Source organism: Lithobates pipiens, unplaced genomic scaffold (genome assembly GCF_037356315.1).
Source record: "Lithobates pipiens isolate NorthernLeopardFrog02 unplaced genomic scaffold, aLitPip1_a1.2 Scaffold_115, whole genome shotgun sequence".
NCBI lineage: Eukaryota > Metazoa > Chordata > Amphibia > Anura > Ranidae > Lithobates > Lithobates pipiens.
The window spans coordinates 130,100-136,502 of NW_027507702.1; positions in this window are offsets into that span (position 1 = coordinate 130,100).

A 6,403-nucleotide genomic window follows, 5' to 3' on the forward strand; every position below is an offset into this window, starting at 1 on the left:
TATCTATATATATATATCTATATATCTATCTATCTATCTATCTATATATATATATATATATATATATATATATTATATTCAACATTTTAATAAATAGTTTTTGAAGTGCTTTGCATTTAAAAAGCACAATAAAAATGCATTCCTTTAAAGCCAATATATGTCTGCACTTCAAAAACTATTAATTAAAATGTTGAATATAATAATAAATATATTGTAATTATATATATATATATATATATATATATATTATTATATTATAATTATATTCAACATTTTAATTAATAGTTTCTGAAGTGCTTTGCATTTCAAAAATGCAAATGTTGAATATAATTATAATAAATATATATATATATATATATATATATATATATATATATATATATATTAAATGTATTAATTATTATTATTTATTAATTAAATGTATTAATTATAATTACAATATATTTATTTCTTTATTTATATATATATAAATATATAGATCCGTCGGCATATCGCAGTGCGATCTGCTGACTCGCACAGGAATCGGATCGCATGGTGTGAACCCCCATGCGATCCGATTCTGTTGCGGACCCAAAAAAGGGTCCTGTGCGAGTTTGCTGCGGGAGCGCTGCGAATTCAGCCATACTATCTGTATGGCTGAACTCGCATCGCTACGGAGATTGGATGTGATTTGCTGTGCGAATCACATCCGGATCTCCCCCCGCAGCGGTGTGAACCGGGCCTTAAAGCCGATGTATGTCTGGTCCATTGTGCTTCTGTTGCTCACCTCCCCATAGAAATGCAATGAAAACGTGGCAAAAACACATCAAAAACATATATTTTTTACGCAGTTTTTGAGTCAAATGACTTATGAAAATCACAGTAAAATTACAGTAAAATCGCGGTAAAATTGCTCTAAAATCAAGCGTGTGGTTTTTTTTGGTAGCCATTATTGGCACCCTTTTTCTATCGTCAAACCCTGAAAATTTTGACCCCAGATCTCTCCTCGTCCTTAAAACCTTTGGATCATACCAAGATCGGTGTAATCTGAGGCTTTTGTTCAAACCACTAATGGTTTGTTCACAACTGGCGAAACTGGAAGTGACTAAATACTCGTTGCTTCCGGTTTCAAAGACCATAGAGATGGTCGGAGACATTTCGGTCCCTGATTAGCTCCATGGTCAGCCGGCGGAGCCCTGCCGGCTTCAATCCTAGCTTCGCTGGTGGGATGGGAGAGGCTGAGAGGGCGGTGGAAGGCGGTGGAAGGCGGTGGAAGGTGTCAGGAAGGGGGACCCCCCTCCCCCCCACTTGTAAAAACAATATATTGGTTATTTAGAAGCTAGGATTGATCTTTAAAGAAAGTGCTCCACCAGGACACCGCTATGATGCCTGCAGCTACAGTCATCATCCTGATATATCCAGTCAAAGTGGAGTGGGGTACGGGAATGTCGCCCGGCAGCAAGTGGTTTAATGTGGGGGCTGCGTTATTTTTTTCTTTTCTTTTCACCTGTGACCCTGCCGGTGACCCACTTCCTGTCCTAGAGTGACAACGCTCACTCACTGTACTGTAGCTATGGAGGAGCAGTGTTATAAACTGTTTGGCCAATGGGGTGATCCAGGTAACCTGATAGTGCAGTCAGGGCTGTGAGCACTAATCCATCCACTGACACCAATGATGGGGCACTACTCCTCCCAATGACACCAATGATGGTGCACTACTCCTCCCAATGACACTAATGATGGGGCACTATTCTTCCCACTGACACCAATGATGGGGCACTTTTCCTTCCACTGAGATCAATGATGGGGCACTATTCTTCCCACTGATACCAATGATAGGGCCCTACTCCTTCCAATGACACCAATGATAGGGGTACTATTCCTCCCTCTGACACCAATGATGGGGCACTATTCCTCCCTCTGACACCAATGATGGGGCACTATTCCTCCCACTGACACCAATGATGGGGCACTATTCCATCCACTGACACCAATGATGGGGCACTACTCCTACTCCTCCCAATGACACCAATGATGGGGCACTACTCCTCCCAATGACACTAATGATGGGGCACTATTCTTCCCACTGACACCAATGATGGGGCACTTTTCCTTCCATTGAGATCAATGATGGGGCACTATTCCTCCCACTGATACCAATGATAGGGCCCTACTCCTTCCAATGACACCAATGATAGGGGTACTATTGCTCCCACTGACACCAATGATGGGGCACTATTCCTCCCACTGACACCAATGATGGGGTACTATTCCTCCCTCTGACACCAATGATGGGGCACTATTCTTCCCACTGACACCAATGATGGGGCACTATTCCTCCCACTGACACCAATGATGGGGCACTACTCCTCCCAATGACACCAATGATGGGACACTATTCCTCCCACGGACACCAATGATGGGGCACTACTCCTCCCAATGACACCAATGATGGGGCACTACTCCTCCCATTGACACCAATGATGGGGCACTATTCCTCCCACTGACACCAATGATGGGGCACTATTCCCCCCACTGATACCAATGGCGGGGCACTATTCCTCCCACTGATACCAATGATGGGGCACTATTCCTCCCACTGACACCAATGATGGGGCACTATTCCTCCCACTGACACCAATGATGGGGCACTATTCCTCCCACTAACACCAATGATGGGGCACTATTCCTCCCACTGACACCAATGATGGGGCACTATTCCTCCCACTGACACCAATGATGGGGCACTATTTCTCCAAATGACCACAATGAAGTGCCACGATTTTTCCTACTGACACCAATGATGGGGCACTATTCCTCCAACTGATAACAATAATCACTATTCATCCCAATGACACCAATGAGGGGGCACTATTCCCCCCCACTGCCATTAATGATGGGGCATTATTCCTTCCAATGATGCCAATAATGGTGCAATGTTTTTCCCAATGACAAAGACGAAGGGGGCACTATTCCTCCCAATGATACTAACAATGGTGCATTATTCCTCCTTCCAATGACACCAATGATGGGCACTATTCTTCCCACTGACAACAACAATGGGGCACTATTCCTCCCACTGACAACAACAATGGGGCACTATTCCTCCCACTGACACCCACGATGGGGCACTATTCCTCCCACTGACACCCACGATGGGGCACTATTCCTCCCACTGACACCCACGATGGGGCATTGTTACTGATGTCAGGACATTTTCTGCTCCCACTGAACACAGTCCGGCCCCCGCTAATGTCTGAAGGACAGTAAACGGCCCCTTTGTTTATTGGAGACCCGTGCTGTAGACGGTGACATGTCGGCAAAAAGTACTGACAGGTCCACTTCAATTTTCTGTGGTTTAGTTATTTTTGTTGCCTCGGCACCCCCATTTTAAGCTGATCCTCACAGCAGTCTGTAGCTCTTCTCTCCCCTAAAAGTTGTTTCTGGAGAACCTTTATTCTGCTCACAGATGTGAGAAATGACAAGAGTGTGGGCGATGGGAATGAATTACCCTCCATCCGTACGACCCCGCTGACTCCGGAAACTCACCGACCTTGCCATCGATCGGCACCATATGGAGTTGTTTAGGTCGTTACATCTGTTGGTAGAAAACAAAAAAAAAAAAAGTCTCGTCTTAGTAATTATAACTTTCGATCTCCTAGTCTTTTTATTTTAAGTCGTTCTTTTTTTTTTTTTTATCAGTTCTCACTGTAAAATTCTCCTTCCGATACCGATACTTCATTCTCTTTACAGTCCCAGAGATAGAAAAAAAATCAAATCCCTACAGGTTACGTAGGTTTTTCTCCAAAGCAATGTAAGCTTGTTATTTCCGACCTTCCACCACTATTCAGAACTGTTTGTTTGTATTTGCTCAGTGTGATATTTGTATAAAAACAGTTCAGTGGCAGTTTATGGATCTGGAGTCTCTACAGTACAGCATTTCTCACGTTACCCCCCATAAACCATAGGTTACCCTTTTCCGATACTGCTCCCTTCTCCTCCCAACAAGGTAATTATTGCCTTCAGATTCATACAAATCAGATTACCACGAGGTGTCTCATTTTTCCACATTAAACAAAGGACCATAGTCCCCGATATAGATTGTCAGTTATCGCTAGAGCAGCCTTTCTCTAACAAAGTTATGTGGAACCCCAAGGTCCCTCTAGATCACTGATTCTCAACCAGGCTTCCATGGAACCCTAGGGTTCCTCCAGAGGTTGTAGGGGTTCCTTCAGCATTGGGCAATTTCTGCCTCTCAGATAAGTTCCCACGGACACCATTGATCATTTCAGCTATGTGTAAGGAGGTAATTCTTCCCAATGACCACAAGTGTAAGGACCATTCTTCCCACTGACCACAAGTGTAGGGACCATTCTTCCCAATGACCACAAGTGTAAGGACCATTCTTCCCAATGACCACAAGTGTAAGGACCATTCTTCCCAATGACCACAAGTGTAAGGACCATTCTTCCCACTGACCACAAGTGTGAGGACCATTCTTCCCAATGACCACAAGTGTAAGGATCATTCTTCCCAATGACCACAAGTGTAAGGACCATTCTTCCCAATGACCACAAGTGTAAGGACCATTCTTCCCACTGACCACAAGTGTAAGGACCATTCTTCCCACTGACCACAAGTGTGAGGACCATTCTTCCCAATGACCACAAGTGTAAGGATCATTCTTCCCAATGACCACAAGTGTAAGGACCATTCTTCTCACTGACCACAAGTGTAGGGACCATTCTTCCCAATGACCACAAGTGTAAGGACCATTCTTCCCACTGACCATCACACTAATGTATCATGAGTTGTAGATTTCTCATTTTTACCAGGGGTTCCTCGAGACCGGAGAATTATTTCAAGGGTTCCTCTGTGCTGAAAAGGTTGAGAAAGGCTGATCTAGATGTTGTCAGGGATTCCAATGAGAAATGTCTGCCTCTTAGATAAGTTCCCACCAACACCATTGATCTTATTAGCTATCTGTAAGGGGGAAATTGTTCCCGAAGACCACAAGTGTAAGGAACATTCTTCCCGGTGACCATACTACTAACCTACTACTACTCCAAGGGTTCTTCCATATCAACAAGGTTGAGAAAGAGGAATCAATACCAGGAGGAATTCTCCTATATAGATCTTTATATCACTAGAGGGATCACCAGCAGGAGGAAGGAGGTCCTGATTCCTCTATATAGATATTTATATCACTAGAGGGGTCACCAGCAGGAGGAAGGAGGTCCTGATTCCTCTATATAGATCTTTATATCACTAGAGGGGTCACCAGCAGGAGGAAGGAGGTCCTGATTCCTCTATATAGATCTTTATATCAGTAGAGGGATCACCAGCAGGAGGTCCTGATTCCTCTTTATTGATCTTTCTATAACTAGAGGGATCACTGAAAGGAGGTCCTGATTCCTCTATATAGATCTTTATATCACTAGAGGGGTCACCAGCACGAGGAAGGAGGTCCTGATTCCTCTATGTAGATCTTTAAATCACTAGAGGGGTCACCAGCAGGAGGAAGGAGGTCCTGATTCCTCTACATAGATCTTTATATCACTAGAGGAGTCACCAGCAGGAGGAAGGAGGTCCTGATTCCTCTATGTAGATCTTTATATCACTAGAGGGATCACCAGCAGGAGGAAGGAGTTCCTGATTTCTCTATATAGATCTTTATATCAGTAGAGGGATCACCAGCAGGAGGTCCTGATTCCTCTATATAGATCTTTATATCAGTAGAGGGATCACCAGCAGGAGGTCCTGATTCCTCTATATAGATCTTTATATCAGTAGAGGGATCACCAGCAGGAGGTCCTGATTCCTCTTTATAGATCTTTCTATAACTAGAGGGATCACTGGAAGGAGGTCCTGATTCTTCTATATAGATCTTTATATCACTAGAGGGGTCTCCGGCAGGAGGAAGGCGGTCCTGATTTCTCTATTTAGATCTTTAAATTGCTTGAGGGGTCACCAGCAGGAGGAAGGAGGTCCCGATTTCTCTATTTAGATCTTTGTACCAGTAGAGGGGTCACCAGCAGGAGAAAGGAGGTCCTGATTCCTCTACATAGATCTTTATATCACTAGAGGGATCATCAGCAGAGGAAGGAGGTCCTGATTCCTCTATATAGATCTTTATATCACTAGAGGGGTCACCAGCAGGAGGAAGGAGGTCCTGATTCCTCTACATAGATCTTTATATCACTAGAGGGATCACCAGCAGGAGGAAGGAGGTCCTGATTCCTCTTTTTAGATCTTCAGCTAGACCTTGTTTGGATTAGTTTGTCCTGTTCTATTGTTGGAAGAAGTTTGGAAATGGACAACAAAAATAAAGGGATGAAACATATCAAGAGAGGCTTTAGGAATGTCATATGTACAGTCTGGAGGAAAGAAGGCAAAGGATGGACATGCCTGAAATATTTAAATA